The sequence below is a fragment of the Dipodomys spectabilis genome, unplaced genomic scaffold, assembly GCF_019054845.1.
Source record: "Dipodomys spectabilis isolate Male_0828 unplaced genomic scaffold, ASM1905484v1 ptg000545l, whole genome shotgun sequence".
In the NCBI taxonomy this organism is placed as follows: domain Eukaryota; kingdom Metazoa; phylum Chordata; class Mammalia; order Rodentia; family Heteromyidae; genus Dipodomys; species Dipodomys spectabilis.
The window spans coordinates 1489185-1501787 of NW_024871222.1; the positions used below are offsets into that span (position 1 = coordinate 1489185).

Consider the following 12603-nt stretch of genomic DNA (forward strand, 5'->3'; position numbering starts at 1 on the left):
CCTGGGATCAACAGAAACAAAAACACAAAATACAACATAGAGTTAGATATTTTATAATGAAGCATACTCTAATGTACTCTTCAGTGTTAGAAAGACTAAACTTCTGTGTTAGCTTTATAACCTACCACAATAAGTGTTATTGTTCATTTATTAAGCAGGAAGGCTTACTCAGATTTAGAACTTTGAAGGTTTCAGTGTATGTTCAGTTGGTTTTATTGATTTTGGGGCCTGTGACAAGACAATGTCAAGGTGGGGAGTATGTCAAAGAGAAATGTTTTGACCTAGAATGATTAGAAGATAAAAGAAGAAAGTAGATGAGAATCTAGTTCTCATGTGTTTCACTCTAAAGAATTTAATCTCCAGAAGAACTATTCAGGTATTCTCCACAGTCTGGGAGGAAATAGAAAGTCATTTTTCTTTAACATGTAGGTCTTTCTGGGGCATTCTAAAAGCAAATGGCCATATCTTCACCATTGATAATGACTTGTCCAGGGGTGGAAGCAACTAGATATTTCTATAAATTCTAATCAGATCTCAGTAGACTAAATATTTTATGGAATTCCTATTAAAATATTTTCTTGCAGTCTTCATACAACATATGTGTTTATCTGTGTGTTTGTATGTGTGTATGAATAAACGAATACAACAATGTAGAGGATAAAAGTATTAGTATGGCCTTTTGTTTTTCTTCTCAAACCATGAAAGCCTGCCACAATCCCAATCAAATCCCATCCAAGATTCAAACATCAATGCTGTCCCAAAAGTTTTTCATGCAAACCCTAGTACATCCACCTCATTTAAGATGGCCATGGTATATGAGCATTTAAAGTCTTATAATTATGTTGTCATCAAGGAAACAATGTACAATATTTCTTTTAAAAATACCTAGATTTTAGAACATTATCCAGAAAATTAAAGGAAATAATTATGGTATTAATTTAAATATTTAGTCACATAAATGGGTATTCTATATCCACAGAGGCCTATTAAACCACATGATTGAAAACCTCATCTATTACCAACTTCCATGAAGACAGTTCTTGCTGAAAATAAACGAGATGTGGTAAACAAATAAAAATGTATGCCACTAACAAATGCTGCTGTTCGCATTATTTACCATAGCTAAGACATGGAACCAACCCAGATGCCCCTCAGTAGATGAATGGATCAAGAAGATGTGGTATATATACACAATGGAATTCTATGCCTCCATCAGAAAGAATGACATTGCCCCATTTGTTAGGAAATGGAAAGGCTTGGAAAAAATTATATTAAGTGAAGTAAGCCAGGCCCAAAGAAACATAGGTTCCATGGTTTCCCTTATTTGCAATATCTAGTATAGGTATGAGTCAAGCGGAAAAAGTCAGATAATGTGATGTTAGGAAAACAAAACCTCAAATATGTATTTTAATGTTTTTGTTTCTTTCATGCATGTGTTTCTAACGCATTTATAAGATTATTTCTTTGTTGCTTTGTATGTCCCTCCCCCACAGTGTAACCCCCGCTTTCACTATATTTGATGTCAGTATAACATGTGGAGGAGATGGGGACAAACAAGTCGTTTAAGGATTCAGGTGGACCTGTTGCAACAATGAGAAGTACAAAATGTCATGTCAAAACCAGCTTTACAATGTCGGTGGGGGGGGGGAGGGGGGTATGATTGGTTGGGAGGGAGGGGGGAGGCTGGGAAGGGAGGTGAAGGGTAAACAAAGGAGGAGGCTGCAATGCTTGGTAAGAAATGTATGCATTATCCTGCCCATGTAATTGTAACCCCTCCGTACAGTATGTTCTCAAATAAAATAAAATAAAATTAAAAAAAAAAAAAAAAAAAAAAAAAACAAATGCTGCTGTTCTAAAGCATGGACGTGACAGAGCAATTAATGCCTATGAACAGCAGGTTCTAAGTAGTGGAATGTGATTACACCCTAAGTAGAAAAATCCACAGATATTTCAGGTTGTGCTTCGTAGTTGACATTTATGAGATATATTTTGGAAAGCACAATGAATGAAAGCACATTGTTTGTAAAACTTTGCTGGCTGATAGAAACTTATTGAAATGTATCAAAGAGAAGACTGACAATATGGTGGATAAGATGTGGTATGCAGCTTTAAATACAGACTGAAGCAAACCAAAGAATTGGAATTATTTTTTTCCTTAACAAATACTTTCTGGGTATATTGGGCTATACAGAATAATGATGAAATAATCATGTCTGTGGAAAAGTAAGGAAAAAACACTGTCACCTTTTGAATTTCTTTTTAAAGTAAATCTTAAATGAGAAAGATGAAGAAAATTTAAATGCGTTAATAAAATATTATCAAGTATTAGTTTAATTTTTGATTAAAAGTTAAAACAAACTGACAGACTATTAGTCCTGGCACATGTTTTCTTTTGTTCTTGTTTTTTTAGGGGGGGTATATATATTTTTTTCAGAAAGGCATCCTTGTCTTAACCATTTCCCATAAAATTTATGCTGTCATAGGATCAGAGTTTTTTTGGCTAAATTAAGATAATAGCAGGCTCATTTTATGCCAACACAATATATAAACACCAATGACATTTTTCACTGAACAACCACTCATAAAAAATCATAAAATAAAAAAGTGAATATCAATGTCAATATTTTTGTCGGTCATGGGGCTTGAATTCTGGGCCTGGGAATTGTCCATCAGTTCTTCAGCTCAATGCTACCACTGTACCACTTGGGCCACAGTGCCATTTCTTGTTTTTAGGTGGTTTATTGGAGATAAGAATCTCACAGACATTTCTGCTCAGGCTGGCTTTGAACCACGATCCTCAGATCTCAGAATCCTGAGTAGCTAGGATTACAGTCACTAAAGCTCAAATCCAAGTCAATTTTTTAAAAAGCAAGCTTATTGAAACTTCTGGCTTTTTCCAATAAACAATCTTATTTTTTCTGTATTAGTTTATAACTATGAGTTACTTTTAGATGTAACTGTGAATTTTTTAATAGAATCAAATATAATTCTTACCATTACTCTGTATTTCACAAAAATCCACTGTAATGGATTTTCACCAAAGTCAATTATTACATACTATCTCACACACTATTGTTATTACATTCTATATTGCATATAGTGTGAAGTGAAAATAATTTCGACAATTTCATATAAATTTTAGGTGCTATTTTAACATTACAAATTCACATCTGTGGTTTTAACTAAGGAAAAAAATTAGAGTTAAAAATAAAATATGAATGGGAAGGGATGGGAAGGGGAAACAAAGGAGGAGGCTACAATGCTTGATAAGAAATGTACTCATAATCTTTCCCAAGTAATTGCAACCCCTCTGTACAGTATTTTCACAATAAAAAAAAGAAATGCAAAAAAAACAAATATGAATGTTTAGTGTGTCCCAATTAAACCAAAAATTCTGAGTTCATCCACATAAAATTATTTTCTTTCCACTAAAGAATTTGAAGTATTACCATTGAAAATAGTTAGGCAAGAGGAGGCAAAATTCAAATCACGTCAAACAACGTCTCTGTTATTTTGCTAATCCCTCCACTAAGAAGATCTCCCTATTCCCAGTTGTCACAAAAATTGAAGTATCTCTTAGAATTCTATTTGGAAAACTTCTATATCATTGATTCTTTTTGTATTTTCTATTATATGAAACAAAATATAGACACAAAACAATTGAAATAAAATACACACATATGTTGAAGTCATCACAGCTGGAAAACAACCAGCAAATTGGAACTTCACCAGGAACAAAAAGATATTGTGCCCACTTTATTTTTTTAAGTACAAAACCTTCAAATACATGTTAATTTGAGTAGAACTATAAGGATAACTGTCTCTCAGAAATAAGGTTGTGCTAATTTGTAATTAAATTCATCTGGATGAACCTAATATAGCAAGTCCCTTGAATGAATCAAATTGTTTAAAACAAATGTAATTGTATGTGAAGCAAGATCTGTACATATTTAAAAGAAAAATTGCTACAGTATCAAATCACAAAAATCATGACATACTTAAAAATTTCAGAAATGCAATTACTAAGTCCAAAATATCCATAATGAGAACTAAATACTCCTGACTTATCAAGAGAAAAATATGCAAAGAATCTGAGCAGTGTACATGAAGTACATAATTTAAAACTACTCCAAATTACACTGCTTTTAGAAGACTGAATATGTGTTATCTAAAGGAAAAATCAGCACATTATATAAATGAAATTAAAAATCTCATGAAAAGAGAGAATTGAAAATAATATTTTAATAAATGGTGGTCAAAATCTAGTACTGACAAAATTTCATACCTATTTAGTTAGATTCAAAAAAGACCCAAGTTACTCAAGCTGATTTAAAACTTTGGCAAAATAGTAGAATACAACTGTAACATTATTATGGATGTTGACTCTGGCATGGAATTAATTTCCTCTTTAATCTGACAGATTAATATATCAAAGAACATAACTTCTCCAACTAAATATCAGACCTAACTAAACATACAACCAGAAAAGTCATCATGCAAGCCATATTGCAGCTGGGGTAAAAGAAAAATCAGTCATACTGATTCTCTATTTATTTTAAACATTTTTGTTTTTTTTTTTTATAAATTATTTCCTTTATCTTGCATTTTTCAAACATTGTGTTAAATGCTGTATATCTTGGTAACTAAATTTGGATGCCTCCTTAAATTTTGAGTAAAATATCTCACTTTAGTTCCTAACCCATGAAATGAGGTTGTTTGAAAACAAATGCTAATAACCACTGTTTATAATACACAAGATCTCATAAGCATGATTTCAGGAAGCATAGGTTAACATTTTGATATTGTGGTCACGTGATTGATGAGGTCTATCTGCATGAGTATAGTTGTACATAGATTCCTCAGCCTAAATTTAGCCACTGTTAAAAAATGTTTATATCTCTATCTTTCACCCATCAGAGATGAAACCTGAGTATAAAGTCTAAGGAAAATGATAAGGTAAGAATTTAGCTTTTCTGGATATAAAGTAAACAAAAATGCAGCATAAACTAACTCATTGTTTTAAAGTCAAACTATGTCTCTAAAACATGTTAACAAATTCCCTACAATGTAGCATTCTCAAGAAGGGAATCGGGAATGTGAGAAGAGGACTAAGCAAGTATTGTTTTCAAATATACATAATTTGGGTTTACCTCTTTTTTTCGTTAGAGGCATTTTTGATAAAACTGTTTGAATAATTGATTTCCTGTTCAGGTATAATATATCCTAGTTGCATATACCAAACTACATTCAGAAAATGGCATATAGTAATTAAGTAAAGACTACTTATTCAATAAACAGCAAAAAGTATATACCTATAGGGTAATATTTGAACAGTGCATTGGAATTATTCTAATACAATAATTAATTTAACAATTTCATATTGACATTAATTATCTAGAGTATCTTTATGCTAATTGGACAAGATTGTCTTTCTAAATGAGCAAAACCTATTTCTCCTTTTACTTTATCAGGGAAATATGTGAACAAAAAATGGAAAATAACATATGACTGTACAACAACTCCAATGCATTTTTGACTTTTTATTAGCAAATGTTAATTTCACAAAGTATTTTATTGTGTTATACACATACATCCATATAATGTAGCTTGCTAAACTTTTTCCTTTTATAAATTTCATTATCCTATTTTTATACTTATGATTTATTATGTCATTATACTAACCTAGGAAATATTTGAACATATTTACTCCACAATGTTTCTCTTCATCTCCTCTCTTACATTTTTTTCCAAATTTAATCAGTTTCCATCTTTTACATCTGGGTCATTCATTTTTCTTTCTTGGACTAGAGTCTGCATATGAGAAATCTAGTATTTGTTTTTCACAATAAGACTTATTGCGTTAATATGAAGGTTTCCAGTTCTATCTATTTTCTTGAAGATGATATGATTTCACTATTCTTTGTGGCTAAATAGTATATCATTGTGTATATATGTATATATGTATGTATATATATTACACTTTCTTTCTTCAATGAGTGATTAAGAAACATGTAGGTTAATTCTGTAGTTACTTATATTTTTTATGTGGGAGAAGGAAAGGTGGAAATAATGATGTTTGGAATGAGAAACATGCTCTTTAAGCAGACACTCTTGTATTTAAAACATCTTAGCTGCTCTTTCATCAGTATTAGATAATGCATTGAATTAAAAAAATAAAATTTACTTACATTGGCAAAGGTGTTCTTTTTCAGTATCTATATTATTTTTTACTACAGTGTTACATTTAGTATGTCATGTGAGTATGGGGATGTATGTGAGCATGAAAATCTAGGCATGTTTGTATATGTAGTTGACTCGAAGGAAACTGAATTTTTGTGAGATACAGGATTCAAATAAAAATTTGAGACCTGTAAGTTGCTAAATTGATATATCTGTCCAGTTTGTGGAGTGTGATTTCAAGATCACATTTTGGTAGGTTTCATACCAAGTAAGTAGATGTTTCTAATAAAAAAATCATAAGGAATAAAACAACAACTCTGTTTCATAATCATTCAGTCTTATTACTTCAGACATTGTATTAATTGGAAAAAAATAATTGAAAGTATGATGGGTCAGTAGTTAGCCTTTAGACACTACATTTTCCCCAAAAACTTCAGATGTACTCTTTGGATATTAATTACAAATATATTTATCAACATACAGATATAATATGAGCTTATATATGTAAATATATGTATATATTATAAATATGTCAATTATTTAGTTATATTTTAAATGTGCATCATAAATATTGATTTATATATAAATGTAATTTATCTCATCATATATGCATATCTACATATATACGTTTTTCCTTTTTTTTGGTCAGTCCTGGGGCTTGAAATCTGGGCTTGGGTGCTGTCCCTGTACTCTTCAGCTCAATGTAAGAACTCTACTGCTGGAGACATAGCGCCACTTCCAGTTTTCTGGTGGTTTACTGGAGAGAAATATTTCATGGAATTTCCTGTCTGGGCAGGCATTAAACTATGATCCTCAGATCTCAGCCTCCTGAGTAGCTAAGATTATAGGCATGAGCCATGGGCGCACGGTTAAATTTATATATCTGAGATTTGTTAGTGGAACAAAGGGTACAGAAACTATTATTCTTATCAGGAAAGGACTTCACACTGACAGGTATCATTACAAGAAGAAATACGATAAATATTCACAGTGGCACAAAAATCCCTTAGATGCCTTGCAAGGCAGCATGTTTTTCCATTCACTGCATGTGGTTTGAGCGGATTGCAACCCAACCGAATGTAGAAGATATTGGACCCTAACAAAACTGACAATTGCATAAACCCAGTCCTCTATGACAGATTTAACAAGGCCTATCTTGGAGATTCTTGTTAGGGACATGATAAAAATTTATAGTTTATTTGTAAATTACAGAACAGTTTTACACCTGTCACTAAGCCATTACCTTTATTTAACACAGTCCCTTTTTCTCTAACTTATATTTTCTTGGCTCAGGAAACTGTTTTTTGCTTGTGAAAACCTGGCTGTTTACAATATAGAAATGGGTTTTTCATCCTTTTGAAATTACTGTCTGTATAGTGTTCTATGAGATGAGCTTCCTATGATATTCCATATCATAGGAATAAATTACTCTGATTCAAACTTGGACAACAGCTAGCTTGTTCTCTCTCCTAGGAAACCATCTGTATAGACTTTTTACATGTAAACAGACCCTCATTTACTTACAAAAGTCTGTCAGTGAGTCAAACCTAACTCACCCAAGTGAGGTGAATTCCTCTCTCATGCTTCTTTTACATTAAAAATGGTAAGAACTGTTCAACAATGCATATACTTTTCAATGTGAAGTGTGACTCCTATTTTCCATAATGTGAATCAAGGAGAGGAATCAGTTTAAGATGTGAAAGAGCCTTTCGAAGAGTTTTGGAACTTGAAAATTGTCCTGGGTATTCATTTTTGGAAAAATATCCCTTTTCAAAGACAAAGGACTCCTTTTTTTTATATTGTGCACGTACTGGGATTTGAACTCCTGGCCTTGAGCTCTACCTGGGCTTTAATTCTCTATGTTTAATCTATAGACCTGAGCCACACTTTCACTTCTTCCTTTTACCAAGAGTGGAGAAAAGAATCTCCTAGGTTTATCTACTTGGAATAGCTTAGAATTGCAATTATCAAATTTGAAATGGTTCCAAGCATTCCGTCTAAGGCATATTCAACAACTAGTGAAACTTGTGTTGGCTATAATTATGTATCTTTCTCTATGTGTGCACGTTTACATGTGTATATGTATGTGTGTATTTGTGTGTATGCTAACGTGCAAGTGAACCTACATAAGGGCATATACACATATATATGCATATATAAATGAATATACAAATATAAATATATGTGCATATATATGTATATCAGATGTTCAGTGATTTAATCTATAGTTCCTAGCACATTGTCATTCTCACAAAATGTACATGATAAATTGCTCTGCAGATCTGTGATCTATTATGGATATCCTTTGTACTCACTTCCCCCATTAGTTTTTGACCATCCCTGTGAACAACTTCGGTCTACTTTCCATAGGATAGCTTTTTTTCATTACAGGTAGTTACTAACTGATAATAAAAGAAAAAAGGTTGCTTGTAAAAGGAAAAAAAATTCTTGATTATAGCCATTCTACCTGGGGTGAGGTGGTATCTCAATGTTGCTTTGATTTGCATTTCTTTTATGGCTAGAGAGGTTGAGCATTTATTCATGTGACTATTGGCCATCCTTCTTTCACCTTCAGAGAAGTTTCTATGTAACTTATTTATTGGGTAGTTGTTTCTTTGAAGATTTGTTGTTGGGGGATTTAATTTGTTGATATCCAGGTAGACTTTAGATATGAGACCCTTGTCTGTTGTATGGCTAGTGAAGATTTTCTTCCAATCCGAGGACATTCTATTGATCTTGCTAGCTATGTCCTTTGCCATGCAGAAGCTCTGCAATTTCATGCAATCCCATTTGCCCAAATTTTCTTTGATTTGTTGTGTTTCTGGGACTCTATTAAGGAAATTTTGGCTTGTGCCAATTAGACCTAGGGTTTCTCCTTTTCCATCCTGTAATGTTTTCAGACTGTCTGATTTGACTCCAAGGTATTTGATCAATTTGGAGTTGATTCTGGTGCAGAGTGATATATAAGGATCTAGCTATTTTTCTGCAAGTAGTTAACCAATTTTTCCAGCACCATCTACTGAAGAGGTTGTTAGATGTTGGAGGAGATGTGGACAGAAGGGAACCTTACTGCATTGTTGGTGGGAGAGTAAACTTGTTCAACCATGTTGAAAAGCAGTATGGAGGTTCCTCAAAAGACTCTACATAGATCTCCCCTATGACCCAGCAATCCCACTTTTGGGCGTTTCACCAAATGATCACAAATAAGACCACACTAAAGCTACCAGCACAACTATGTTTATTGCAGCATTATTTACCATAGCTAAGACATGAAACCAACCCAGATGCCCCTCAGTAGATGAATGGATCAAGAGAATGTGGTATATATACACAATGGAATTCTATGCCTCCATCAGAAAAAATGACATTGCCCCATTTGTTAGGAAATGGAAAGGCTAGGAAAAATTTCTATTAAGTGAAGTACGCCAAACCCAAAGAAACATAGGTTTCATGGTTAAACTTATTTGCAACAACTAGTATATGTCTGAGTCAAGCAGAAAAGGTCAGATAGGTTGATGTTAAGGACATGAACCCTAAGATATGTATTCAAATGTTTTTAATGCGATTTTTTCTAACATATTTAAAGAATATTTCTTTGTTGCTTTGGATGTCCCTCCCCCACGGTATAACCCCTGCTTTCACTGTATTTGATGTTGATATAATTTGTGGGGGGGGGGGAAACAATTCTTTTTAATAAGGATACGTGTGGACCCATTGCAACACTAATATGTACAAGTACTTATGTCGAAAAACGAACTTTACTACTTTGGTTGGGGGGAGTATTTGATATGGGGGACAGGGAGGATTGGAAGTTCTGGGAAGGAGAAACAAAGGAGGATGCTACAATGGTTGATAAGAAATGTACTCATTATCTTGTCCATGTAATTACAACCCCTCTGTACAGTATTTTCACAATAAAAAAGAAAAAATAATAAAAAGAACAAAATTTTTAAAATATATAAAGTAATCTTGTAGAAGATTAAAAAAATAAAAAAAATAATTTTAGGTCACAGGTTAAAATATCTTATCCATTCCAATGATTCCTATGAGATAAAATTTATAGTAGAAGTAAAAGTGAAAAGGAACTCCTAGATATGTTATTTTACCATTTAGAATGGCAAAGAATAATATCATGTCACTGTCATAACTCTTAAAGAATGCAAGGTTAACCGATGGTTGCTTTCATGTTCCCACAAAACTAGTAGATCCTGAAGCATAATAGTAGCCCAGCAGAAATTCTAAGTAGCAGACATGGGGCATGGAAGAGAAAAAGAGGAAATGAGACAGAGTGAAAGAGAGAGAGAAATATCATAATATTGAAAGTGAATAATAGATAAACAAGAGCTGTATGAGAATATTCATACTGCTATCTTTAGACTCTATGTGTACATTTGCAGGTATTTGATATTTGTAATCCATCAACATGAAATATAAAGTTATGTTGATAAAAATAAAAGTGACTCAGAAGAAATTATAAATGCAAAAACGATCTTCACAGCAGCAAAATCTCAGAGATATTTCATGACTTTGAAAAGGATAAAGTGGCTGAAGTTACTATAAATTTAGAAGTACAACAATTCACAAAAATAGAAAAAGATATTTATATATTTCCTTATATAATCCAAAGCAAAAGGAAAATGTTGTTTAGATGATTTTTTTAAAAACACAGTCTCTCAAGTGCTAGGAAGTTGGCTCAGTGGTAGAGTGCTTGCCTTTCATGCATGAGGCCCTGGGTTTGATTCCTCAGCACCACATAAGTAGAAAATGATGGAAATGGTGCTCTGCCTCAAGTGTTAGCGCTAGCCTTGCCTGAGGAACAGCACTCAGGCCCCAGAGTGCAAGCCCCATGACCAACAAAGTCAAAATAAAACAAAACAAAACAAAACACAGTCTCTCACATTTGTGGCCTCAACTCTGTAATACTCTTGCTTCAACCTAGGGCTAAGATTTTAGTTGTGGACATGTATCAACTCTCCTGATTCAGACTTTACTTGATCATTTTTTAATAAATATTTTGTTCTTAATTTTCCTAGTTGTAAATTCACCTATAAAAAAAATGGTTTGACCACCCCAGTAACCTTCTCAAAGTACCTCCTAATGATGACTAACAAAAAGTTGTATTATATAACAAGTAAAACAATGCTACAAAGAAAACCAATAATTAAATAATGATTAATAAAATAAAAAACAAAACAATTACCAGTGTTTTTAGTATTTGAAGTGCACTACATATTAGATTTTCTATTTTCTCATATTCTTGTACATTTTAAACCGCCTAAGATTATGATGTTCAACACGATTTTTATAGGCTATGAATAGTCTTCAAAGTTACACACTAAGGTTATTATTTATGGCTCATCTCATTATTTGTTTATGGCTTATATCATCTCTTGTTCCTCGCTAAAATATAAAGTAAGGAATCCCTAAATTTTAACAAGAACTGTGTAGTAAGCAAGTCTTAATCCTTCATTCTGCTTCTTCACACAAAGGCTTTGCAACTTCTCATTAACAAAGTTTCTATAAATTCTGAAATGTACATACTTAGTACTATATGTCTGCTAACATAAATCTTAAATACATTATAGAAAATTTTATACCTGCCAAACAGTCCTAATTTTGGCATATAATCCTAAAATTAAATAGATATAAAACACTAAAATTTTTAACAACCCTTAACCCTTGCTGCTGTGTTCATTATGACATGTGCCTTGTATAGAACAATTGAATTATTTCCCCTACACATCTTTTGAACCCCAAATATCTGGAATTATTTTGTTTTTGACATGTCCATCTTGACATTATTCTTAAATGTGTGCTTATGTAAGAAGTACATGGTTCTAAAATTTCACAATTCTTCTAAACTTACTTTTTGTTGAATTGCCTAGTTTAAGAAAATCAATTACACTTTATATATAAAAAATATTCTGTGCTCAATTCAGCATCACATAAACTAACATTGTAATGATACTGAGAAGATTAGCATGGCCCCTGCGCAAGGATGACAGGCAAATTCCTGAAGCATTCCATAGTTTTACAACAATAGATGCTGGAGGGGATGTGGACAGAAGGGAACCTTACTGCATTCTTGGTGGGAGTGTAAACTTTTTCAACCATTTTGGAAATTAGTATGGAGGTTCCTCAAATGACTCCACATAGATCTCCCCTATGATCAAGAAATCCCACTTTGGGGCATTTACCCAAATGATCACAAACAAGAACATACAAAAACTACCAGCACATCTACATTTATTGCAGCATTATTTAAGATAACTAAGATATGGAACCAACCCCGATGCTCCTCAGCAGAAGAATGGATCAAGAGGATGTGTTTTATATAAACAATGGAATTCTATGCCTCCATCAGAAAGAATGGCATCATCCAATTTGTTAGAAATTGGAAAGATATGGAAAAAATATTAAGTG

The 12603-nt window shown here is 32.7% G+C and overlaps 1 non-coding gene across 1 annotated transcript; it reads left to right on the top strand.

The window, feature by feature from the left end:
* The first annotated feature begins 12106 nt into the window (after nt 1-12106).
* LOC122099909 lies at nt 12107-12213 on the top strand. The gene has a single exon (XR_006146031.1). It is a non-coding gene; the product is annotated as a U6 spliceosomal RNA (small nuclear RNA).
* Nucleotides 12214-12603: the final 390 nt, after the last annotated feature.